Here is a 27,723-nt window from a genome sequence, read left to right as displayed (position 1 = left end):
CCATCGACAACCCACAATGAATATGTTTCTATATGCAGTATTATACGTTTAAGGAAGAAAAGGCAAATTCCAAGAAGTGCAAACCTTCTACAATGTGTGCAAAGCAACATAGCTTTATTGCCTGCAAAACACAATCCAAAAAAAGAAAATGTTTTATTTACCTCTTCCAGAGGCCCAAGATCATCAAAGGAGAAATGGAAACATATGGAACTTAGAAATGCAATTTCTTTTGCATTTCACTTCAACTCATTGGCAATGCATACAGATCTTATCTGCAGTAGACCCTGTTAATGCATGATAGCTTCGGTAAGATAAATGATTGAATGAGAGATAAATGAAGTCTCTCATTGAATCATTTATCCTATCGATAAATTATGAGGAAAAACTTCAAGCGATTAATCCTTCATTTGATTTGTATATGTTCAATCTACTTAGTTCAAACAATGCTTAACTATCGATAATCATCCTATAGCATAGAATACCAAATAATATCAGTTTATATTATAACGTATGAATCCCGATTAATATCGGTTATCTTATTAACTGTGATCACCGATTATTAATCGGGTTAACCAATGCATTCCGATTTATATCGGTTAATATATTTAACAGTGAACAATAATGATTATCAGATTAACTAATAAATACCGATTGGTATCGGGTGGCAATTTAAGCATGCACCGATTGGTATCGGGTGGCAATTTAAGCATGCACCGATTGGTATCGGGTGGCAAGACAAATACACACCGATTGGTATCGGGCTGTTAAGTTAAGTATACACCGATTGGTATCGGTTTGTTAAACATACACCGATTGTAATTACAGCAATAAGCCAAAGGGTACGATCAACTAATGTCTTGATCGGTCATGTCTAAAAGACATGACCGGTCAAGTCATTGCTTGATCCTCCCTGCTTGCATATACATATCAATCGGCATTGGACATCGAAATCAATAAATGCTCCTCTCACCTGCCATAGAAAAGAAGATAGTCAGATTTATCATATAAAATAGATAATACATAGATCAAGTAAAGATAAACTAGCTCATAACTTGCATATTGAATTGAGAATTGAACATCATTTACAGACCCAACAAACTTAACATGCACATCTTGAGGCAGACGGTGATAATTGATTTTAAGTTCTAAAAATTTTCCTTCTTTATTAGTAGCAAATCAGATCTTCTAATCAACTTCTCACTTACTAAAACTCTTCAAACAGCCATCTGAACTGCCCCACACTCAGCGCAGCTGGTAAATCGGGTTTTGAACCTGCAACCACTTAGCACTTTTTTCAACTGCTCAGCAATACAGTCTACACTTCAGAGCAAAAAAAATTTCTATTTTTTATTAAAATAAATAAATCTTTATATTTAAAAAAAGCCTCACCTACTCCATTCTTCATCTCATTCTCATTCACCTATAAAAGTTCAGTCGACTTTCAAAATAGATAAGCTATCTTTTAACAATTGAACCGAGAACGTAACATAATTTTGGTAACAGTTAAAAGAGATTTCTTATAATTTGTTTAACAATTTCAAAAAGTAAAGGGCAGTTTTGCAGATACTATCCTTTTTATTTTTACAACATTGTAATAGCTTAACCTAATAACCATTGTGAATACTAACACCTTGCCTGTCAAAAGTTGTCAGCACAGACAGAAAAAATATTAAGATCCCCTGATGCAAGTGCAACTGCACCAGCATGTTACAACCTTCAGTAACTACAGCAATGGCAAATGTTACTGCCAAAAAAATGGTGACCTAAACAAACTGCAAACACAGGCAGATATTCTTGTTTTGGATCCCCTGTTTTGAACTCAACAAACAACAGAAATAAGATGCCGACAGGTGAGACTTGTTTCAAACTTCACAAACAACACAGCACAAAATTGCAAGCCATTTAGAATTCACACAGAAGAAAACAAGTTTAGTAATAACAAAAGAAAAAATTAAGAAAAGATAAAATCCCTGATGCATGATTTATGCTGCAATTCCAAACGTCGGGCAATTTTGCACAATTTTTTAAATTTTCTCACTAAAATTCACTCAATGTCAAATCTTTGGGACAAAATTTAGAGAACTTCATAATCATTTGGCTTGAACTTGATAGCATGCAAGCAATGACTGCTTGCTGTTCCAAATATTAAGGTCTTTAATTCCACTGCACAAAGCACAAACATGACAATCCCCAACTAGGAAAATCGCTATGCTTGCAGTAAAGGGCCATCAAATTCTGCTACATACTACAAATATTTAACAAACCCAATTCCCCTAAAATACTAGCTTCATTAACATGCAATAGTGCAATCAAAACAATGATTTCTCTCAAGACGGTAGTTGGCATGACATTTTGAAACCATGAAGGAACTTTAGCACATTGGATTTGACAGAATTGTTGTCTGACAAAGTCAAAAACCTGAAGTTGCTACACTGGCTAATCTGATCAATTGTCCAGGTTCAACTCACAACCAAATCATGGCAGTCAAAACCCACACTCACAACTTAATTTGCTCGATGGAACTAAAACAGTTATTTGAAAATAAAAATCTATGTTCCAATAAATAGAGGAAATGGTCATTTTCAGTATAGAAAGCTTTGAAACTGTATGTGAAGTTAACAATAAAAAAAAACATGCTGCAAAAAACAAAATATAAGAAAACGATAGACATGTTTAATTATTCATAGAATTGTCCGACAGCAATTTGACTATCAAAGAAACCATGTTGTCAACAATAGAAAAGAGTAAGGTGCAATGCATGCATCGATAAATTACAATATCTGAAATTCATTTAACACACAATAAAATAGTCTGTAAATAATATTGACACCAACAAATCTAGTGAACCTGTTCTCGGAAAAATGCAAAATTATGTGCTGATGTTGGTCTACGAAACACCAGAAATGGCTTCCCAGCAAAGTTGATAAAATAGACAAAGAAACCTCTTCTCAAACTGATTCAAATAAGTGACTCCAATAACAAACACAACACTTCAAATCTAAAAATATCACCTAAAACCAATTAACAAGATTAGCCTGAATATACAGCAAATTGGCAAATGTTAGATCATTTTAATAGCAAGGAACACAAGAAATAATCCAAGGAACTGAAAACATCATTGCCAATTCAAATGCAATGCATAAAGTATGCCCAATATCAAGTTTAAGAATAATCCAGTAAAAGCTTAATGCCAGAAATAATTTAACCTTGAAGTCCGTATGCCATCGAAATCCCTAACCTTGATACCCTAGAAAGCCTAAGAGCAATGCTTGGGGCATTCATTTTAGCACGGAAAAATTATTACAAAATGCAACCACAAATAATGCCATATAGAATTCAGTGCAAAATCACATATGAAGTAAACCCCATCCCTCGAAACCCAAATCCCCTAATGCCATTTAGAAAACCCTAACCTAAAGGCTCTAAAAACGGACCCAATTGGGCACATGGTGCTGGTTCATGCAAACAGTTCTGGCGCAGGCATCGGCACAGGCGTCCAGTTGAGAAATCCCACGGACAGTAACACATGTATCAACAACTGGGTCTTGGTAAAAGCGCCCCACCTTGTTCAGCATCTCTTTGAAGTGCACACTCTCTCGCACATAAATCTACGACTTCTTTGTTGATGGCCTCCGGAGCGCCTGCCTTGTCCCCCATTGCTACTTTCGTGTTCGTGTTTACCACCACACAAGCTCAATCATTCTACAACTTTTTTCTCGGATTTACTACTTTGCACTAGAGCAAAATATAATTTGGTGAATTATGAGCAGCAACACCTCCAAGTATTCCTATTATTATTTGAAAAAGCTTACAGACCTGTCCTAACTCAGTTTTTATGGCTTGGCAAAAGAGAAGAAAAATGCTCGATTGGTTGCTTTTGACAGTAACACATGTATCAACAACTGGGTCTTGGTAAAAGCGCCCCACCTTGTTCAGCATCTCTTTGAAGTGCACACTCTCTCGCACATAAATCTACGACTTCTTTGTTGATGGCCTCCGGAGCGCCTGCCTTGTCCCCCATTGCTACTTTCGTGTTCGTGTTTACCACCACACAAGCTCAATCATTCTACAACTTTTTTCTCGGATTTACTACTTTGCACTAGAGCAAAATATAATTTGGTGAATTATGAGCAGCAACACCTCCAAGTATTCCTATTATTATTTGAAAAAGCTTACAGACCTGTCCTAACTCAGTTTTTATGGCTTGGCAAAAGAGCAGAAAAATGCTCGATTGGTTGCTTTTGAGACTGGACATACATTACTATCAGCAAAACAGAAAAAAAGATGAGCAAAACAGAAAGAAGATGAGAAAAGACGCTGCAAATGCTGTGCGCATTTGCAGAATTTCATGCCTGTAAAAAAAATCTCCAACTAATATAATACATTGGACTAAAAACTCTACGCAACCAAAGATATAAAAACTCTTCATTCCTGTAACAGCTCTCATGCAGAATCGCTTCATTACGTACATACCTTAAAAACTGTTCATTCCTGTAACAGCTCTCTTGCAGGAATCGCTTCCTTACGTACGCACCAAAAAAACCTGTTCATTCCGGTAACAGCTCTCCTGCAGGAATCGCTTTATTACGTACATATCATAAAAACTGTTCATTCCTGTAACAGCTCTCATGCAGGAATCGCTTCCTGACGTGCATATCATACAAAACTGTTCATTCCTGTAACAGCTCTTATGCAGGAGTTGCGTGTCAGAATACCCTGTAAATAGCCTGCATAAGAAGAAAATATCCCCAGAATGTCACCACGTTGCCATTAAAATATTAAAAAATAAAAACTTTGTCATTTCCATTTGTTTTATGCGTTCCACGGTCTTCAAGCTATTGCACCACAAGGAGGTGTAAGGGTTACATTTAAAAATAAATAAATATTTCTACATTAAAAATATGGTCGATGTATATTGTTTATTGTATTTATAATTTATATATATATAATATTTTATAAAATAATAAAAATATATTTGAATTATATGTTTGTTTATAATTAATTGAAAAAAAGATATGAAATATTTGCAATCATTAATGTTTTGTAATTGATGATTGTTTATGGTTATATGAAATTGTCAAAAAAAAAAAAAAATGGTTTTTTCCTTGTAACTCTAATGGTGTCATGTTTAGTGTGTAATAATAGTAGCAAATGTAAATAGCATGTTTGGTCCAAAATCTAATAGAAAAATATTCAACAATCATAATGATTTAAGTCTAATAAGAGAACATAATAGTAAAACAAAAAATGATTGGTCCAAATTCTAATAGTAGTATTATATAATATGAGAATTTGTCATAAATGAACATTCCATAAAATATTCACAATGAATGAAAAGTATATTTAAAAATATCGAAGTTCTCAAGTAGATTCTTCAAATTGAGACATGATTTTTGCACCCTTTTAAATGAAAATATTAGGTTCTTGAGTTGGAGACAGCATTGTAGTTGGGACCATGGCTTTATTAATTGCAACAAAGCATATTCTAAAGGTGATTATTACTACCCAAACCTCTTTGTCTTGAGCGTCAAAATTTTGAAAAAAGTAGACTCATGAAGCTCTATTTGTCATGGTAAGTGCATTGCAAGTGGCAACAACTATGTGCTTCCATGCCACCTCTTGTACACATTTTCTCATTTCAAAAACATGCCACCTATTTGCTTAACTTGGAAGAAAAGTTGTCCACGAAGTTAGTACTACATAAGAAGGAAAATCATTGGGTCTAAGACACAATAAAACATTGTTGACTTCTAGGTGTTAATGCATGATAGCTTCGGTAAGATAAATGATTGAATGAGAGATAAATGAAGTCTCTCATTCAATCAGTTATCATATCGATAATTATGATGGAAACCTTCAAGCAATTAATTCTTCTTTGATAGCCATTCTACATTTGCATATAAATAACCTATTTAGTTCGATCAAATCCTTAACATTGATAATCATACTATATCATTTGTTTATGTTCATCGATTACTAAATCATGTTCATGCATTCTGATTTGTATCGATTAACATAATTGATAATAATAAATGATTAATCAAACACCGATTAATATCGAGTTATATGTGCTCTGATAAATATTGGGTGGCATGATAAAGTTTACCGATAGTTATCGGTTGTTAAGTATATGTCGATAGTTATCGACTGTTAAGTCTAAGCACATGCCGATAGTTATCAGCTATTAGGATTATGCAAACACCGATAGTCATCGGGTGTTAAAGTATTTACATACCGGTTGACATTAGTAATGAACATGCATTGTTTGGTATTAACAAAGAGGCACGATCAAGTAATGTCTTGATCGGTCATGACCGATCAAGGCATTGCTTGATCGTACCCCACTTGTTATATACATATATTGAATGACATTCGTGAGATAGGATATAGAAAATAACAAATGCTCCTCACACCTACCACAAATAAGAAGATAGTCATAAGTCATAAGTCACTTCTATTATAGCATGACCAATGCATACACTTGTTAACAACTTTTCTCAACCAAACTTCTTTTTTGTACATGCAATTTCTAGTTGGTCCTACAATATTGGTTGTGTTAGGGTAGGGCAAACCATTCTCATCTCTCCTTCTCTCTTGTTGGCATTAAAGTTGGTTTGCTTAAAAAAATTTACTATTGGATGTTACTAATCAGGCTATTTTGTATGGATGACTTTCACTAATTGGCTATTTTTTCAAAAAATAAAATTGGCATTAGAATCAATGAATACTATTTTTTTATAAAATATCGTCACCATGTTTTAATATAAAATTTATTGAAGTCTTAGATTTTCCAAAATACACTTATATCATTGGTAAATCCAATATTTTGGTTCCTTGAAATCAACCTACTATTCATGTGTTGGGAACAAATTTGTGGGCAAAATGTGCCAAATTTTGATAAATTTCAAAACAAGGGGTTAACGAAGTATGATTTGAAATGTTGAACTCTATCCACTCTTAATTATTTCACTAGAAATTTATTTTCCATCTTCATTATTTTATACTGGTTCGAGTAATGGACTCTAGTAGATTACCTCGAATTGAGCTCTACCTCATTCGTTTACTAAGAACTTTGAGTTCCTTGCCTATTTTGCTCTATAAATTTCCTCTGTGTGAATGGTGCCTCTTTGAAGTTTGAAATATCTCAATTACATATACCTACAACTTCAAATAACAACAAAATTATTTTAGAATGAAGTAAAACACAACAAAAAAATGATCAACCACATACAAATTTTGAAAAATAAAACTCACTAATCTAAAGATTCTACACAAATTGTGCCAATCTATCAACAATGCCAAAGAGAAAAATGAGTATAGTTTGGAGAAAATTTTATTGAAATCCTATCATAAAAGAATTTAAATGAGACAAACCAATGCGAATCTCTTTTCAGTTGTTGCTTCAACCTATTCGCAAAGTTAATAAAAGTGGATATTAATCAAAAGGAATTATAAAGCAATTTATTTGAGGGAGGGTTTTGAATTTTGTGCAGCTAATAAGGGAGTTAAAATTTGTTCAATAAAACCTAAACCTAAATGTCCAAAAAATACAACCACTACATTAAATCTCAAGATGAGGCATACATGGATCTTCAACCCAAAATAATAGTTTAGTTATGTTAAACAACTAATCATATAGGAGGAAACCTACTTCATATGGTTAAGGAATCCTTTGCCCAAATAGCTTTCTAAGACATTGTGCATTCATTGGATAGTTTTTCAAGCTACTTCGATTTTCTCCCTCGTACTATGTAAACTATGCACACACTTGAAATGCAGCTTCAACTATTCACAAGGCACCACCTCACAGCATGGATAAGCTTTCACTATAGTTGCCTCACTATATGCTCCAGGAACTCCCTAAACTGTAGGATTTGAGAAATACAAATCCACAGAACCCAAAAGAAACCTGCATGCAAGAAACCTGTCACAGAGAAAGAGAGAGAACAAATACAAGGGTTTTGGCTCTGACAAAGAGAAAAGATATTATCAGAGAAAAATATGAATCAAGAATCTGAATAATACAAGAGATCAATCCTTATAAAGGAGATCAACACCAAAAGGAAAACCTAACCCTAAGGTGTGAGCATTTAATAATTAAATATTAATTATTAAATGACTAATATGTGCATAAAGGGAAATCTTAAGAGGAGAGCAAAGTTAATTAATTACTTTACTCTAACACCCCCCCTTAAGATGAGCTACAATGCAGCTACAAACAATGCAGAAGAAAGCAAAGGAACTACAATGCAAAAGAGGGTCCCGGCAACAAGGCCTGATGAGGTACCCAAATACAAGAAAATCTCTATAAAGTGGAGTAAAGGAGAAAACCCAGTGGGAAAAAACTCCTCTCCAAAAAGAGATAAAGAATCATGCTGAAAAGAAAACATGAAGGAAGGAAGGCCTCACTGAGACCCCCCAAGGACAACTTCCTTCACCCCAAGCATTGAGCGCAACTGAAGATAGCGCGGAGATGCCAAAGGTTTAGTGAAGATGTCAGCAACCTGCTCCTCTGTAGGAATATACTCCAAGATGAGAGAACCATCCTGAATCAACTGTCTGATGAAGTGCATGTGGATTTCAATGTGCTTTGTCCGCTGATGCTCCACTGGGTTGCGTGAAATGTGAATGGCACTCTGGTTGTCACACCAAAGAATAGTGGGACAATCTGGAGGAAACCCAAACTCTGTCATCGACTGTCGAAGCCATAAAACCTCCTGACTAGCTAACACTGCTGCACGGTACTCAGCCTCTGTAGATGATAATGCAATAGCAGATTGCTTCTTGCAAGACCATGTGATAGGACCAGAACCAAGGCAAAAAACGAAGCCAGAAGTAGACTTCCGATCATTGACATCACCAGCCCAATCGGAGTCAGTGAAGCCAATGATGTGAGGGGATCCTGAAGAGTAGTGAATGCCATAATGTGTGGTGCCCCGAATATATCTCAAAATACGTTTGGCTGCTTGCCAATGGCTCTCATGAGGATCATGGGAGAACCGAGAGACAAGGCCAACCGCAAAGGAAAGATCAGGACGAGAATGTGTCAGGTACAACAGACTGCCAACCAACTGCCTGTATAAAGTGGGGTCTACTGAAGGAGTAGAGCAAGTGGAAGACAAAACAACACCTGACTGAAATGGAGTGGGGGCAGACTTGCAATCAAGCATGCCAAATCGCTGAAGCATATCAAGAGCATACTTCTCCTGAAAAATGGAAATCCCATCCGAAGACTGAATAACCTGAAGACCCAGAAAGAAGTGCAAGAGACCAAGATCGGTCATCTCAAACTGCTCCATCAAAGCTCTCTGAACACTCTGAATCATGGAGGATGAGCTACCTATAATGATGAGATCATCTACATATAGCACTAGAATCAAAAGATCACCCTCCTGACGTTGAATATAGACTGTGTGATCGGAATGACAGCGTGTGAAGTGCGAGGAAAGCAAGAAGGAGTCCATCTTCTCATACCAAGCCCTGGGGGCTTGTTTGAGACCATATAATGAACGTCGAAGTCTGCAAACCAAAGAAGTGTCCTGCACAAAACCCTGAGGCTGCTCCATATAGATCTCCTCATGTAGGTCTCCATGCAAGAAGGCACTCTTCACATCCATTTGAAACACTGTCCATCCCTGTGAAGCTGCAAGTGAAAGTACCAGGCGTATAGAATTCATCTTGGCGACAGGAGCAAAGGTCTCAGAGTAGTCAATACCCTCTACCTGAGAAAACCCCTTCGCAACAAGACGGGCCTTATACTTATCAATAGAACCATCTGCAGCATACTTGGTACGATACACCCACTTGCACCGAACCAACTTTCTTCCCTTAGGAAAAGGACAAAGATCCCAAGTATGATTCTTCATCAAAGAAGAATACTCCTCATCCATGGCCCTATCCCACTCTGGGTGTCCTGTCGCCTCTGAAAACTTTTGAGGATCATCTGAAAGGGTATGACTCAAAAGACTAGAACCAGATGTCTGAGCACGAGTGCGACGAGTATCTGAAGGATCACCTGCCAAAGAACCAGCTGCATCAACAGTATCACGGGCCCACTTCGGCAAAGACGGAGCAACTGGTGGTGGTGGAGATGGTGGATCATGATCTACATCATCCTCAAGAGATAAGTAATCCTCAAGAGATGAAGAGGAAGGAGTAGGCAATGAGGGAGAAGCTGGTGATGGAGAATCCATCTGAGGATAGCACTCATCAAACTGGACATCCCGCCGAAACAAGACCTCTCTAGAATCAAGATCAAACAACCTGTATGCCTTAACATCCTCACAGTAGCCAACAAATATGAGTGGTCGGCTCTTCCTCTCCATGGCTATCCGCTGAGCATCAGGAATAAATGCCCAAGCCTCACTACCAAAAACTCGGAATGTAGAAACATCAGGCTTGACATGGGTCCAAGCCTCCTCAGGAGTTATATGTCGTAATGCCTTATGGGGCATCCGGTTCTGAATATAATTGGCACAATTGACTGCCTCAGCCCAAAATGAAGAACTCATAGCTCGAGACTGTATCATACAATTTGCCATCTCCCGTAAGGTTCTGTTCTTTCTCTCAGCAACACCATTCTGTTGAGGGGTATAAGGAACTGTAAACTGATGCTGTAAACCATGCTCAGTGCAAAAATCTCTGAAAGCCTGATTTACATACTCCCCCCCATTATCTGTGCGTATCCTCCTGATAGAAAGTCCAGATTGCTTCTCCACAAATGTCTTAAACTTCCTGAAAGAGTCAAAGACATCAGACTTGTACTTAAGAAAGTACACCCATGTACGTCTGGAGAAGTCATCAATAAAAGTGAGTACATAACGGGCCCCTGAAAAAGAAGGAGTCGGAAAGGACATAAGATCACTGTGTACCAACTCTAGGGCTGCCCTAGCACGAGAGGCTCGACCCTTAGGAAAAGGATCTCGATGATGTTTGCCAAGGACACAACCATGACATACACCATCTGTACAAGAAATCTGTGGAAGCCCAATCACAAGTGCCTGTGTACTCATCTGCTGTAGATATCTGTAATTGACATGACCAAAACGCTCATGCCAAAGCCTGCTCACTGAATCTGCATGTGCTATAAGAGAGGAACCAACAGTGTCTGAACTCTCAAAGCCATCAAAACTATATAAGTGAGATGCAGAATCCACACTCCCAGTAGCCACAACCAAGTCAGGATCATGAAGATCTCGAATAACCACATCATGTGGAGAGAACTCAACTGTCTTACCAGAGCCAGAGTGGCAAATCTGATAAACAGATAGAAGGTTTGTCGAAATGTCAGGAACCAAAAGCACATCCTGAAGACAACCACCATCCAATGAAACAGTACCAGAACCCTGAACGGAAAGTTGTGCTGAGTCACCAACTGCAATATGTCGAGTGTCTGTAGGAGCAAGAGCGGTGACCAAATCCTGTGTGTGTGTCATATGGTGAGAGGCACCAGAATCTAGAATCCAAGTGGACGCTGAGGACAATGCTCGTGCAGAAAGAGCATGACCTTTCCCTGTGGGCTGTGAAGGAGGCTGTGGTGCACTGATATTATGCTGCTGTATGGCTTCCTCCAAAGCCTCTAAACGTTTCCAACACCTGGAAACGGGATGTCCTTCCTTGCCACAAAAACTGCAAGGATCACCTGATTTCTTCTTAGTCTTGGAGGAAGACTCACCAGACTTTGAAGATTTGCCCTGTTTAGAATTGAATTGTGGTTTTGAATCAGACTTAGGTGGTGGCTTGGAGGGATTCTCACTAGCCTCTGAATCTTTCTTAGGCTTCGGTTTCTGCTTCTGTTTTCCTTTGGAGGACTGGGCTACCAATGCTTGGTTCTGTGAACCTGAAAGTGAATCCAACTGCTTAAGCTTAGCTTGCTCACGAGTCAGACGATCACAAAAGACCTCAAAAGAAGGCATGACATGTCGAGCACCCAAGGCATCCATGGTGGAATAGAAGGTCGAAGAGAAGATCTGAAATGGACCCCGAAGCTTAGAGAGAATCAGGAAAATGCACTCTGTATCAGTCTTAGTCTTACCACAACCTTGCAAGATAGATCTTTGCTGTTTGAACTTCATCAGAAAGTCCTCAATAGAAGGAAATGAATCAGGTACCAAGGAAGTTAACTCTGCCTCAAGCTGCAAAGCTCTGAACTCGTTGACAGTACCAAAAAGTCCCTCAAACTTGGTCCAAATGGCTCGAGGAGTGATACAACCCTCAAGATGAAACTGGAGACTGTCGGAAATGTGTAAAGCCATCAATCCCATAGCCTGATCCATATTGTTCCTGTGCTGCATAATCTCAAAAGGACGTGTCAACTGAGGCTGAACCTCATCCAAACAGGACCATAACCCTTTTGACTGGAGAAGAGTCATCATGCGACCCTTCCAAGTGTGGTAATTATGCGGTGTGAGAGATTCAATAGGTCTGTCTGCCATCCTGTGAACTGTGCCTCAACTGCTCTGAAATTTTAATTATTATTAAGTGGTCTTTCAGAACTAGACAGAAGATGCAGAAGGGGGTTTGATTTTTTTTTGTATTGGTGTTTGTAAATTCTAGTTTTCTGATGTAAATAACAGAAAGCAAGAGAAAACACCCCCCCACAATGCAAAAAACTAATCCCCAGTACAAACTGAAAGCCAGAAAATGATAGAAAGCAATAACGGGTTGAGACAAAATGTGGAGCACCTGAAGATTTTTCTAATGAAATAGACTGTAGATCTGGAAAGAGCACAGAACCACCTTTCCGACGCCTATTCGCTTTCAAAAAACGGAGTCCGTATGCAAAAGATATGGCTCCTGGAGTGCAAAAAACTTGTTCTGACTTCGACTTGCAAAAAACACTGCAAAACAAAAAAATCAGAAAAAAAGATATCCCTCTTTTAGATCGGGCTCGGAACCAGCTTTCCAACGCCTATTTTCATTCGAAAATCCGAGCTAAAATGCCCGAGTTATACCCGATTTAGTAAAACTGCTCCAAAAGAGCCCAAATAGGCCCTTTAAGCCCTCAAGGGCTTAAAAAAAATAAGCCCCTGGTCCGCTGGGCGACCAGGGGCAGGCACAGGAGGCGGCGGCGCAGGGGCGGCGCTGGGGCGGCGCAGCTAGCGGCGGGCGGCGGGCTGGCTGCGGGCGGGCGGCGCTCAGGCGGGGGTTCTCGGTGGGCGGCGCGGTGGGCGGCAGGCGGTGCAGCGGGGGCGCGGCGGGGGTTACCGCCGGTGGCGGTGGCCGTCGGGCTGCGCGTGCCTCCAAAAGAGGCTGCGCCCGATTTAAACAAAAACTATGATTTTTGTTTAATTTTTTTGAAATTTTTGCCTCGGTTGTCGTGCCCTAGGGCCGTACGGCCTTGGGGCCAAAAAAAATTTGCCTCCTGGTGCAACTATGTCCAAATCGGACGAATTTTATATGGAAATAGGGGTTTTTGGGCGCTACGAGCTCAACGGTGAGGTCCGTTTGGGCTCAAAGTGCACCGAAAAAAAAAATACCCCCCTATTCCAAAATAAAAAACAGAAGACAAACACAGATCTGATGCAACCAAAACCTGGATCTCAAAATCTTTCAAAAGTCTGAACAAGCTGCAGCAGATCCAGCTCTGATACCATGTAGGATTTGAGAAATACAAATCCACAGAACCCAAAAGAAACCTGCATGCAAGAAACCTGTCACAGAGAAAGAGAGAGAACAAATACAAGGGTTTTGGCTCTGACAAAGAGAAAAGATATTATCAGAGAAAAATATGAATCAAGAATCTGAATAATACAAGAGATCAATCCTTATAAAGGAGATCAACACCAAAAGGAAAACCTAACCCTAAGGTGTGAGCATTTAATAATTAAATATTAATTATTAAATGACTAATATGTGCATAAAGGGAAATCTTAAGAGGAGAGCAAAGTTAATTAATTACTTTACTCTAACATAAACTCCAAACAAAACTACAAGTATCAAGACCTTGAAAAAAGTTGATTATGAATAAGAATCATCAACATAATCCAAAACAATTTCCCAAACCACTAGGGCATAGGTCTTAAACAACTTGGTCTTGCATTAAGATATTAAACTATAAAGTTTAAACATGAAAAGCAAATGTGACTTACAATTATTTCCAAGCTATTGGTCCTACAAATTGATATGGAAAGAGCTATCTATATTTGAAAAGAAAATCTATCTTTCTTTGAGTATTACATATTAGAAACCAAATTTCCATTTATGCTAGGAGTATTCAAAAAAATATTTCCACAAATATCTTTTGTGTGACATCAGGCAAGATTCTCCCAAGCCTTATGGACATAATTTCATAAAAGAATGATTATGTACCACTGAAACATCCATTGAAATTCCAAGAAATATCATCCTCATGTATGCAATGCATCCTAATCAATTGGATTCATATTGATAGTTACGATTTTGTGTTGGTGTCCCATATTAATTATAGCACAAGGTATTCATAATTTCAGATAAACTATGTCATACATTACTCCATATAGGAATCCTCTGTATGTATGCCTCCATATGTATGAAATCCATTAAATTCAAAAAAGATTATTTGCACCCACTAAGAAATGGGTCACATCTTACCTGATAGGACATGAAAACTTGAGATCCATGGTTGGGCAACATAGTGAGATATGTTATAGATAGAGACCCTACACAAAACCACGGACTTCGTGAATTTGACAAATTCTTTGAACAGTATAAAAAGGGTTTTTCAGGCCAAAACTGAAGTGGGTACAAAATTAAATCATTGAAAACACAAAAATATTTCAAGTGGGGATGAATGTTTCAAGTGGTCAAAAATAACCATCGCATCACCCTAAACCATGACCACAAAATTGTTTCCTAGTGTAATGGGTTAAAATTAGGGTTTTACCATAAAATGTAATAAAACCACTAATTAACCATTGCATTGAAAGTGGGAGGGACCTGATAGATCTAGGCTTGATCCCTCTTAGGAAGAAGCTCTAAAATACTGATTAGGTTCCACTTGGGGTTAGGATTTTATTCCCTCTTTCTAAGTTGAATTGTGAAAATGCTCAAATTAGGGTAAATGAGTGAATATTGAAGAGATCGAGCATAAAAAGTGAGCTATGTTGGGTAAAACTGTGACTTTGATTAACTCTTGTTTTGACTCAAGTTGGATCTATATGAATTTTATCAGTTTATACATCTAGTTATGTCAATCAGGGGTTGTAAACTGATGAAAGACATTGTGGCAGTTTGCCAAAGGGGTGAAGATAGTGACCTAAGTGTTGATGACGTGCATCTAGGAAATCAAATACCCAATCTTTAACTTTAAAGAAATAATCCCAATAAATCATGACATAATGGAAATAACTTTAAACAAGTTGATTTAATTAAACACGCTTATTGAATCACTCTTTTAGATTTAAGCATACTACACTCTTAATTTAAATATTTGAATTACACTTAAATGAAAATATTTTTAAGTGAAACACACCACACTTATGAAATATTTATGATATAAAGTATCTTAATTATTTGAAGTATGCAATCTAGCTTTAGGAATTATACTACTTTCAGGTAAATATGCTTCTGTGACAGGATCTGCTAATCGGGCAACAAGACAACACTAATGTTGTTATGGTGACTAAATAGAGATTCCCTTAAGCAGTTAGTGACAGAGAACTGAACCTTTGTTTACAGCATTATCATTCCTACAAATGCCAAATTGTTAAGGCTTTCTGATTAAATTGAACTTCTGATAAAGTTGAGATGAATGTGAAGCATTAAATTATAAATATATTAAAATCATACTTATAGGATTTACTGATCACACATATAGCACACTTCACACGAAATGAAAGAAACGGTAACAAATCAATCGATGACCAGAGGGAGTGGGTCCTGCCTCCAACAGTCGATCAATCGGACAAAAGACTCAAGTATTACACAAAGATAGTCTTCACAATTACTTCAACAATTTTTGTATTCAAAAGAGTAAAAGATGTTTTCAACATATTTGGATCTGTATATATAGACTGCAGTACTAACAAAGATTATAGCAAATATCTAAGTTTATCCTCTCACGGTTCACATCTGTGAGGGCAAAAACAACACTTCATTCATCTTAACAAAACAATGAAGTGAACTTTAGCCATGATTTCAAAGTCCTACAACCAACTCAAAACCAAATGCTAAAACATGATAAAATGACAAGAATCAGTTCCTTTGCAAGTCTTCGGATACATCCAAGTTCTCCATTATGCATCCTCGCCACCAAGAGATTCTTGTTTGCCAAATCATCAAGTAAATGCTTAGTAATGGTTTAATTACTCAAATGTATTGTATCCTCATTCTTCATTAATTATTTCTAATTCTCTACAACTAACCATGGCAACTAAGACAAAAAAGGATTAGGAAACAAACTAGAAGAGGCATGAAACTAGATATTTCTAGGTCAAAAATGATAACACATTTGTAACCCATCAAGCTACGGTCATCGCATGGAGCCACAAATCTGGATCTGATCAAAGAAATATGATTTGGATCCGCTCCCAAAAATTTAGCTTGAATTGTCAAGACCATGGAAGTGGTCACCCTGGTCCTCCAAACTTTTCGTCGTTAAAAGGTGAACCTATTTTTCTCTATGAATCCTATCAATCCTCTGAAATGCAGCTCTGTACTTGTTCCTGCACATAGTGAAAAGAGGGGAAATTGTTGGGAATAGGGTTTTGCCTAAGTCAAACCCCAATTTAGGAATTAACCTTGAATGAAATAATGCAAATACTGAAATAAATAATGGAAAGATAAACCTCAGATCTGCAATAGTTGATGATGATGTTTTACTTCTTTGAATGTAATCATATATGTTGTATGAAATTCTATGAACATGACAAAACCCTAATCACACACACATGCTTGCATATGAATGATGTAATTTTGTTCCATAATGATTGAATGATGAATATGAAGCCTTGAAGATCTTTGAAAATGCTTGATGATGAATACTCCACAGATGCACAAGGATATGACAACTTATGATGATTGGAGATATGAAATTAGGTTGATCGAATGTCTTTATATAGGGGGTTCCAAGCAAATTACCAATTAGGCTGACCTCCAACAATCATGTAGAGCCACAGGGATCAATTCCCACTGAGAAAATGCCACTCTTGTCCCAATTCAAATTTGGGCCCCATTAAGAGGGACCAAGGCACTAGGCACCATGGTCCTTCTACATAAGGGACCAAAATAAAGCCTCAAGGAGATAGGTATCGCACTAGGGGAGCCAACAATGGGTTCTCGTGGCATCAAAACTAGAGAATAAGCACAAAACATACCTAGATAGGTGATGAGGATAGGACACACTAAAGTAGGGGCACAAACATGAGGTGTAAATTGGCCTGGTGACAATTTACGACACTACACGTGGTAACCTCTTTTCAGGCGTGAGACAGGTTTGGGTGAAAAACCCACACAATATAGCCTATTGGCTAATTATTAGCTCCCCTCATGGAATGCAATTCAAATTTTACTAAAGAGTGATTTCTAATAATATTTGAGATTATATGATCCTTCTCTTAGTGTGTTGGTTAAGTGGTGGTGGTGTTGTTGTGACCGACAAGGTTCAAATCTTTGTTGGGCCATTGTGATCGTAGGCTTGCATTGTTAAATGGGGATGGGGTCCCCCATTTATAACCTCATCAGTAGTATCTTTAGGTCAAAAGCATTTCACCAATCACATTAAAAAAAAAATCCTGACACTTTAATAATAATACTTGAGATTATATGTATTTTTTATTTTAATATAAATATTACAAAATAAATTTTTAAAATATTTATTAATTTTATATGTTCTTTGTATGAATATTTGATAGATGATTTTAGAGTAAAGTTTTATTTTGTTGATCATCTAAAGTTTTCTATGTGTTCACTTTATCATTTAACGTGTCTCGGGTTACAACCTAAAACTATGAGATAACTATCAGGAAATATTTCTTCTCTTCATCTTACTCTTTTCCTTGACCAACTTAACATTGTAGAGGATCAATTTATTGTTCTTTCCTGAGTGACTTGGCATTCTAGAAGATCAATTAACAAACACAACCATCTTATCTCTTAGATCCTCAGTTCCCTTTTGACCAACACTTCATCCACACGTTGATTTGTTGTTACCTTATCCTCAACCCCAACTTTATGAATCCAACCTCAACCCACCCTTATAAGTCCAAACTCAACCCCAAACTTACAAGTCCTACCCATCTAACTGTAGTCACATAAATCTGTCCATTTTAATTAAATGAATATTTGCTATTTATTTGATTAAAAGCCCACTAGCCATCAGTTAATTAAATTAATATTTAATTAATTCATCTTCAAACATTCTCCTATTAATTAAATAAATTATTCAATTTATTTTAATTCATTCATTAAACCCAATTCACAATCAATTAAATGAATAAATTCTATTTATTTCATTTAATCCCCTTTCCTCTTTTAAATAAATTAAATAAAACATTTATTTAAATCATTAAACCCCCCCCCCCCCCCACTTGCATTCTCCTAAAAATGCAAGTTGCACCTATTCGTTGAAATAAATGAATTTTATTTTAATAAAAATCCTATTTTCCCTCACCCACCAAACCCACTTGCAATCCTAATCCCCTTCTAGATTCTTCTAACCCCTTCCTAATTAGCCTAATCCATCCCCTAATTATTGTCGCATTCCTGAGCAACTTGAAGTCACTTCTCAAAGACTCCAAAGTCTTTGAAAAACATTAAATTCTTTATGTGTTCAACAATTTAACCTTTAAAAGTCTTCCAAACCACTAATGGCTCTTACATGACCATTAATGGCTCTTACATAACCATTTATGGTTAAAGCCACTTGCACCCACGGTTAGGGACTTTGACCCCTAACTCAACCCTCATGTAGCCCATGTGTCTCCTCAAGCATTTATTGCTTTGACCATGGTTATCCTCACTAACTCTTGCACAAGAGTTTATCCATTGGATAAAAGCATTATGCCTTGAATAATGAATTTATCCATTCAACTCAACCAAAACTTTACCTCCTAGGTTAACCCTCAGGTCATGTCAAGCATTTAATGCTTCTTCCCTCTCCTCTCAACCCATCTCATGTTGACACTTGTCATCCTGGGATTGGGTTGAAAGTCCTCACATGGATCTTAAACCATTCAATCCCGACCCTTGTTGATATTACTCAATCTCAACCATCCATTGCTCCATTTTACCTATAAATAGAGCTCATTTCTTCATAATCTAGATCCTGAAAACTTGTATGCATTTACCTTATAGTCATTTTTAGATAGAGAGCATTTAGCATAAATCATTTACATCCACTCTTTTGGCTTAAAATCAACACTAGCTAATTAAATAACATCTCATTTTAGCTTTTTGTTTACACTTGCATTGCATAAGTAAATCATTTTTCATCTTGAACCTCCATAAGGCATCCATAGTGAAAAAAGCTGCTGAGAGCTACACTTATTTGGAACTTGGAGAGGAGAAGAACAAGGGAGGAGGAGCTACAAGCATGGTGGAAGGAATTTGGAGATGCCTTGTTGTATTTGTTTTCATTGTCAAATGCTCTATTATGTTTTTAGTGTATCTCTTGGTATGCCTGCTTAGAATTGTCTTTGGTTGATTAAAACTAACTCTCTTTGTTTCTTGTGTTTTTCGTGTGTGATGTCTAGCCACAGGTTTTTCTAATCCTTCCATTTTGCAGAGCATCATTTGGTGAACCCGACGTGAATCCAACACCAAAAGTTTTAAAAACTACTAACATTTTTCTAATTTTAATTGCCACACAGGTTGCACTTTGGCCCTTTTGAACACGCTTTAGCGCTTACGAAAGTTTGTGCTTTAGCGCTGTTGTTTACCAGAATAAAGCTATTGTCTAGAAAATAGTGTTATTGCCCATATTATAGCGCTTTTGAACTTAGAGTAGCGCTTTTGTCGTTAGTTTAGCGTGTTTGACATAATTTATTTATGTCCGGCAAAATATTTTAGCACATTTGTAATAAGTTTAGCGCTTTTGTAATTAGTTTAGTGCATCTGTCAGTTATTTAGCGCTTCTGTGTTTACACAGAGTGACGGTACTGTAACAGAGAGTTGTAATTTTACACTTTGTAATCGAAAATCAAAATTTAGGCTTGTGGATGCCCACCTAGACTTTATTTCATCTTTTTAACGTTTTGATTGTTTGTGCAGGGTGGAGGAGTTTAGAGGAGAAAACATTTGAATTTATTTCTTTAACTTTGTTGCTTTTCAAAGTTGGATAAAATGAATTCATCTTCTTTTTTGGTTTAAAAATTGAACTCCACACTTTATTTTGGGTTCTTAAAAAGAAACACAACTTTTATTTGGGCTTAAAAAAAAAAAACTTCATTTGTCCAAGTTAAAAAGAACAACAAACTCAAAATCCCACAAATTTGTTTTCTTTGCAAGTTAGGACACACTTTATTTTGGTGCTTAAAACAAAACAAACAAATCTCATTTCTTGCATCAAACTTAAGGAAATTCACAATCAACACTTCAATTTTTGTGCAAGTAAAAAGAACAATCAACTTGTCAAAGGTTTTCATGTTTTAAAGTGATTTACTTCAAAGCATATGTGTTTCAAATTCAGTTGACCAGGATTTCAATTTCCTAGTTTACTCAACATTTTGCCTTTGAAGTTAAAAAGAACACCATGATTGTTGGAGCAACATCTCCAAATAGTTAGATCACATTGAGATGATGGGTTAAAAAGAACAAGTGTCTTTTGTGTTTGACACACTTGTGCAAAGTTTGTCGAGTGGTCCTACTTCTAACACACACTATCCTCTCCCTTGGCTTTCATGGTCCTAGGTGCAAGAGAAAAGTGCTAGTAACACTCAAAGTTTATCTTTTTAAGAGAGGTCTGTCAAGAGACACATCACTCTTGGGAACGACCTCGCACGGTAAATCCTTCGAGCCGCTATATAAATTAGATGTAAGCGAAAGTTGTAGCCTTGGGTATAGTTGTTCCTACAGTGTAACTTGCCGAAAGCACAAATAGGCCCCACCACAAGTTACAAGGCTCTTAAGTGAGTCACTACAGAATGAACTTATGTCCAAAAACATCGAAAATTACTAAGCACCTTTATGTAGTAGCCCACCTGTTCTATTGATTGAGGATATTTGTGATAAATTTAGTGCAAGAGCATAGATGGTTTTGCTCCCAAGATACTCACCATACATATTTCCTTGAGTAGAAACATAGCTTTTTGAAAAGCTACTTGTAGCTTGATAAAAGTGGTGACTCCCCCATCATAGGGATCTGTTAGTTAGATGAGAGGGGGGGGTGAATCAGATAAAATCACAATACAATGATCTATCCAGATTCAACCTCGGTAGAACTTACTTGATATGCAACTATGACTGTAAATCATTCAAACTCATAAATTGATAAACTTGAAACAACAAAATACATTTAACACCAGATTTAACGTGGAAACCCAAATAGAGAAAAACCACTATGGGATTTCGGACCCACTAAGAAAATATACTCTTCTAGAGTATGCTCAGTTAAAAGCCAATCCTGTTAAAGATTACATAAACACATTTGCTAGATGTGACCCAGTTAAGGGATTTCCCTCAGATCTATCAGAATCTTGCACTTTGTTTGAAGTGACCTTGTCAAAGAATTTCAAACACTCATTCTGAATGTTACCTTGCTAGAGGATTTACAAATAAGACTGTTAGGTCCACTCGGTTAAGAGATTTCCTGTCACTTACAAAATAAATAGCAATAATAAAATATATCTGCAACTTTACATCTGAAATGTTAAAGCAGACTCTATGTGCTCAAAATAATCTTGTCATAAGATTTATCTTCCTCCTTGTTGGGCTTCTCAATCTGTTCTCCAATCAGATCTTCAATCTTCTGTACTCGGTAATCACTTCTGCAGTATCACTACTCTTCTGTTTGCCCGCATCCTTTGTTTATCAACTATTCCTTATTTATAAGCAATTCCTAACCGCTTAATCTCCTTAATCACATTTCCCATGATTAATCTTAGCCAACAGATCTTAAAACTTGACTAGGTTCATTGAATCCTTCGAACTGAAAAACGTTTTATCTTGCCTTGAAACTTGTATACCTTATGTGGTACTTGTGCTTGGTTATGACCGTTCAATCTGTGTTGTAGATCCAACTCTTGAATTTTCATTGTCGTTGATCCTTAACAAACTTCTTGCACGACATTCCAATCTTCTATAAATCTCCAACTCATTGGTATCCTTCATTTAATAGTGTATTTATTCATCCAATGCATTATGTTACTGCTCGGTTGATACTCAGTAAATACAGAACTTTATTCGGTAACTTCTTCCTTCTTTAACCGACACTGATAACCTTGGTGTTTACTGACTAGCTCCTTGCTTGGTAAAATAGAATAGTATCAAACCTTTACTCATTCTGTTACATGAAATCTTTTCTCCTTCTTATTCAATCTTCGAATACACATATATAGGATATCAAAACAATCAAAATAACATAATCTCATCACTATCTAACTTGGTAATAGTCGTCCATTGAATAACTTATTACTCCCCTTCATTTTCACATTCTTTCTGTGTCACTTATCGACATCTTTATACTCATCAAAACATACTTTTTAAGATATGGCAACATCATATTGAATCAAAAAATCAATTGCTTGACATCAATGACAAAATAATAATATTAAGACAGTAATCATCCTTTATCAATTATATCATTCATCTCCAACAACCTTCTCAATATCATCAACCATCAAACTTATTGTAATGCCAACAATCTCCCAACTTATTGTAATGCCAACAATCTCCCCCTTTGGCATTGATGGCAATACCAACTTGATTTATTCCAATTGATTCAAACTGTTGTTATTCTTCTCCTGTTATCCTTGAGTTGTAAACTTGTCTTGCAATCTTCTGTTATTAGTCTTCTCCCCTTTGAGCTGTAACAATCATCTCCCCCTTTGACAACAATGCCAAAAGCAAGACTGGTCCATAATTACTCCCCCTGTGAAGTAATTTCCTTGCAGTTCAAACATATACAAATGTATCTCGGTCAGAGCAACTTGTCTTCATTCACTATTTCCTGCACAACTTTAGACATCCTTCTAAAGTGTGTAAATCAACATCAACTTACAAATAGTATTCTTTGAAGTCATAGAATTGATGTTGTCACCGAACTCTGTCAGTGAGTGCTAGATAGGGGTAGGACCCCTAGCTTAGTTCTGAGATACTCAAAAGTATCCCTTGGTAGTGGCTTTGTGAAGATGTCTGCGATTTGTTTCTTTGTGCTAACATATTCCAGCACAACATTCTTTTCTTGAACTTCTTCTCTAAGATAATGATACTTTATAGATATATGTTTTGTCTTAGAGTGTATTACCGGATTCTTTGAAATGTTAATAGCACTTGTATTATCACAAAATAGAGTTATTGGCTAGGTAACTGTCTCATTCATTCCTTCCAACAATTGTTTGATCCATGCTATATTGGTACAATTCAATGTTGTAACGACATATTCAGCTTCAGTTGTTGACTGTGAAATGCATCCTTGTTTCTTGCTAAGCCAACTTACTAGTCTTTCTCCCAAAAAGAAAGCTCCACCGCTTGTGGTTTTCCTGTCATCAATATTTCCTGCCCAATCAGCATCAGTATAGACTTTTAAGTCAAAACCATTCCTCTTTTCATATAGTAGACCATAATCTTTAGTGCCTCTCAAATATCTGAAAATTCTCTTGATTGTTGTAATATGAGTTTCTTTGGGATCTGCAGAAAATCTTGCAGCTATACCTACTGCATGTGCTATATCAGGCCTGTTGTGAACTACATATTGCAACTTTCCAATCATAGATCGGTAAAGTGTCTCATCAATAGATGATTCATCATTCTTTGATAGTTTACAATTAGTAGTCATAGGAGTACTTACAGGTTTAGAATCCTCCATTCCAAATTTCTTCAAGATTTCCTTTATATACTTGGATTGAGTAATGAAAATCCCATTTTTCATTTGCAGTATTTGTAAACCTATAAAATACTTTATCTCACTGATTAATGACATCTCAAATTCTTTGCACATTTCATTTCCACAAAAAATAATATCATCAACAAATATGGCTAACATCAGTATTCCATTCTCATCATTCTTCATATACATGTTGTTGTTCTCACTAGTCCTCATAAATCCAATCTTTAATAAGTAAGAGTGCAACCTTTCATACCATGCTCTAGGTGCTTGCTTTAGACCATATAAAGCTTTGTTCAACTTACATACTTGATCTTTATTCTTCTCTTCAATAAATCCTCTAAGCTGTTCAATATAGACTTCTTCTTCTAGTATACCATTTAAAAATGCAGATTTAACATCCATTTGATATACCTTGAAATTTTTGTAAGCAACATATGCCAACAATGTTCTTACTCCTTCAAGTCTTGCTACAAGTGCAAAAGTTTCTCCATAGTCTATTCCTTCTTCTTGAGTATAACCTTTGCAAACTAGCCTTGCTTTATTCTGAATGACCTCACCTTTTTCATTTAGCTTATTCCTGAAAATCCACTTTGTACCGATCACATTTTTCTCTTTTGGTCTTGGGACCAGTGTTCGTGTTTCATTTTTCTTGATTTGATCAATCTCTTCTGTCATAGCATTTACCCAATCTTCATTGTTTAATGCCTATTTTACTATCCTTGGTTCAAATTCAGATATCAGACATGTGTTGTGTCTCAGTTTGTTCCTTGTCATCACTGGAGCATCCTTATCTCTTATAATCTGACTTGATGCATGATTTCTTCTGACATATTTTGCTAATATAGGCTTGGTAGGCTCTGTATGATCTTCTTCATTACTCGGTAACTGAGTAATTTCTTCATTGGCTTTCTCGATAAAACTTGTCGGTTGCACATATACAAACTCTTCATAATCTTCTGGTTCTTTGGAGTTTCCTTCATCATTTCTTTCTACAAATTCATCAATTTTTACATTTGCACTTTCCACAATTTTGTTAGATGATTTGATTAGACATTTAAATGCTTTACTCCCAGAGGAATAACCAAGAAATGTTCCTTCCTCGCTTTTCTGATCAAATTTTCCATTCTATCATCTTTGTGAACATAACATCTACTTCCAAATATTTTAAAATAACTTACATTTGGTTTCTTGTCATACCAGATTTCATAAGGTGTCTTCATATTAGTTCCTTTCTTCAGTTGTACTCGGTTCAAGGTGTAAACTACAGTGCTTATTGCTTCTCTCCAAAATATTTGAGGTACACTCTTTTCTATCATCAAAGTTCTGGCACAATCTACAATTGATCTGTTCCTTCTTTCAGCTATTCCATTTTGTTGTGGTGTCCTTGGTGCTGACACTTGTCTCTTTATACCATGATCATTGCAAAATAAGTTAAATTCATCAGAAATGAATTCTCCTCCTCTATCTGTGTCACTTACCGACATCTTCATACTTTCTGTGTCACTTACTGACATCTTTATACTCATCAAAACATACTCTTTAAGATATGGCAACATCATACTGAATCAGAAAATCAATTGCTTGACATCAATGACAAAATAATATTATTAAGACAGTAATCATCCTTTATCAATTATATCATCAATCTCCAACAACCTTCTCAATATCATCATACCAACAAACTTAATGTAATGCCAACAATCTCCCCCTTTGGCATTGATGGCAATACCAACTTGATTTATTCCAATTGATTTGATGGCAATACCAACTTGATTTATTCCAATTGATTTGGATTGCTGTTATACTTCTCCTATGATCTTGTCCCCCTGTCATTAGTCTTCTCCCCCTTTGACAACAATGCCAAAAGTAAAAATTAATTCATGATTACTTCCCCTGTGAAGTAATTTCCTTGCTTGTTGAAACATATACAAATGTATCATCTCAGTCTCGATCAAGACATCTTGTCTTCATTCACTGTTTCCTGCACAACTTTAGGCAACCTCCTAAAGTGTGTAAATTAGCATCAACTCACAAATAGTATTCTGTAGAGTCATAGAATTGATGCTTTCACCGAACTCTGTCAGTGAGTACTAGATAGGGGTAGGACCCCTAACTTACTTCTGAGATACTCAAAAGTGTCCCTTAACAGTGGCTTTGTGAAGATGTCTGCTATTTGTTCCTTTGTGCTAACATACTCCAGCACAACATTCTTTTCTTGAACTTCTTCTCTTAGATAATGATACTTTATAGAGATATGCTTTATCTTAGAGTGCATTACCGGATTCTTTGAAATGTTAATAGCACTTGTATTATCACAAAATATAGTTACTGGCTCGGTAACTGTCTCATTCATACCTTCCAACAATTGTTTGATCCATGCTATATTAGTATAATTCAATGCTGCAGCGACATATTCAACTTCAGCTGTTGACTGTGAAATGCATCCTTGTTTCTTGCTAAGCCAACTCACTAGTCTTTCTCCCAAAAAGAAAGCTCCACCACTTGTGCTTTTCCTGTCATCAATATTTCTTGCCCAATCAGCATCAGTATAGACTTTTAAGTCAAAATAATTTCTCTTTTTATATAGTAAACCATAATCTTCAGTGCCTCTCAAGTATCTAAAAATTCTCTTGATTGTTGTCATATGGGTTTCTTTGGGATCTGTAGAAAATCTTGCAGCTATACCTACTGCATGTGCTATATCAGGCATGTTGTGAACTACATATTGCAACTTTCCAATCATAGATTGGTAAAGTGTCTCATCAACAGATGCAGATTCATCATTCTTTGATAGTTTACAATTAGTAGTCATAGTACTTACAGGTTTAGAATCCTCCATTCCAAATTTCTTCAAGATTTCCTTTATATACTTGGATTGAGTAATGAAAATCCGAATTTTCATTTGCAGTATCTGTAAACCTATAAAATACTTTATTTCACCAATTAATGACATCTCAATTTTTTTGCACATTTCATTTTCAAATTTCTTGCATAAAGAATCATTTCCACAAAAAAATGATATCATCAACAAATATAGCTGAAATCAGTATTCCATTATCCTCATCATTCTTCATATACATGTTGTTGTTTTCACTAGTCCTCATAAATCCAATCTTGATTAAGTAAGAGTGCAACCTTTCATACCATGCTCTAGGCTTGTTTTAGGCCATATAAAGCTTTGTTCAACTTACATACCTGATCTTTATTCTTCTCTTCAATAAATCCTTCAGGTTGTTCAATATAGACTTCTTCTTCTAGTATACCATTCAAAAATGCAGATTTAACATCCATTTGATATACCTTGAAATTTTTGTAAGCAACATATGCCAACAATGTTCTCACTCCTTCAAGTCTTGCCACAGGTGCAAAAGTCTCACCATAGTCTATTCCTTCTTCTTGAGCATAACCTTTGCAAACTAGCCTTGCTTTATTCCGAATGACCTTACCTTTTTCATTTAGCTTATTTCTGAAAATCCACTTTGTACCAATTACATTTTTCTCTTTTGGTCTTGGGACTAGTATCCATGTTTCATTTTTCTTGATTTGTTCAATCTCTTCTGTCATAGCATTCACCCAATCTTCATTGCTTAATGCATCTTTTACTATCCTCGGTTCAAACTCGGATATCAGACATGTGTTCTATCTCAGTTTGTTCCTTGTCATCACTGGAGAATCCTTATCTCTTATAATCTGACTTGATTCATGATTTCTTCTAACATATTTTGCTAATATAGGCTCGGTAGGCTCTGTATGATCTTCTT

The 27,723-nt window shown here is 36.4% G+C and overlaps 1 long non-coding RNA gene across 1 annotated transcript; it reads right to left on the bottom strand.

Moving 5' to 3' along the window:
- Positions 1-509: 509 nt before the first annotated feature.
- On the bottom strand, positions 510-4,761 carry LOC131074596 (uncharacterized). Its single transcript, XR_009370942.1, has 3 exons — positions 4,474-4,761; positions 1,206-1,272; positions 510-970 (listed from the first exon to the last, which is right to left on the bottom strand). It is a non-coding gene; the product is annotated as an uncharacterized LOC131074596 (long non-coding RNA).
- Positions 4,762-27,723: the final 22,962 nt, after the last annotated feature.

Source organism: Cryptomeria japonica, unplaced genomic scaffold (genome assembly GCF_030272615.1).
Source record: "Cryptomeria japonica unplaced genomic scaffold, Sugi_1.0 HiC_scaffold_834, whole genome shotgun sequence".
Taxonomy (NCBI): domain Eukaryota; kingdom Viridiplantae; phylum Streptophyta; class Pinopsida; order Cupressales; family Cupressaceae; genus Cryptomeria; species Cryptomeria japonica.
This window is presented reverse-complemented; position numbering and strand designations above follow the sequence as displayed.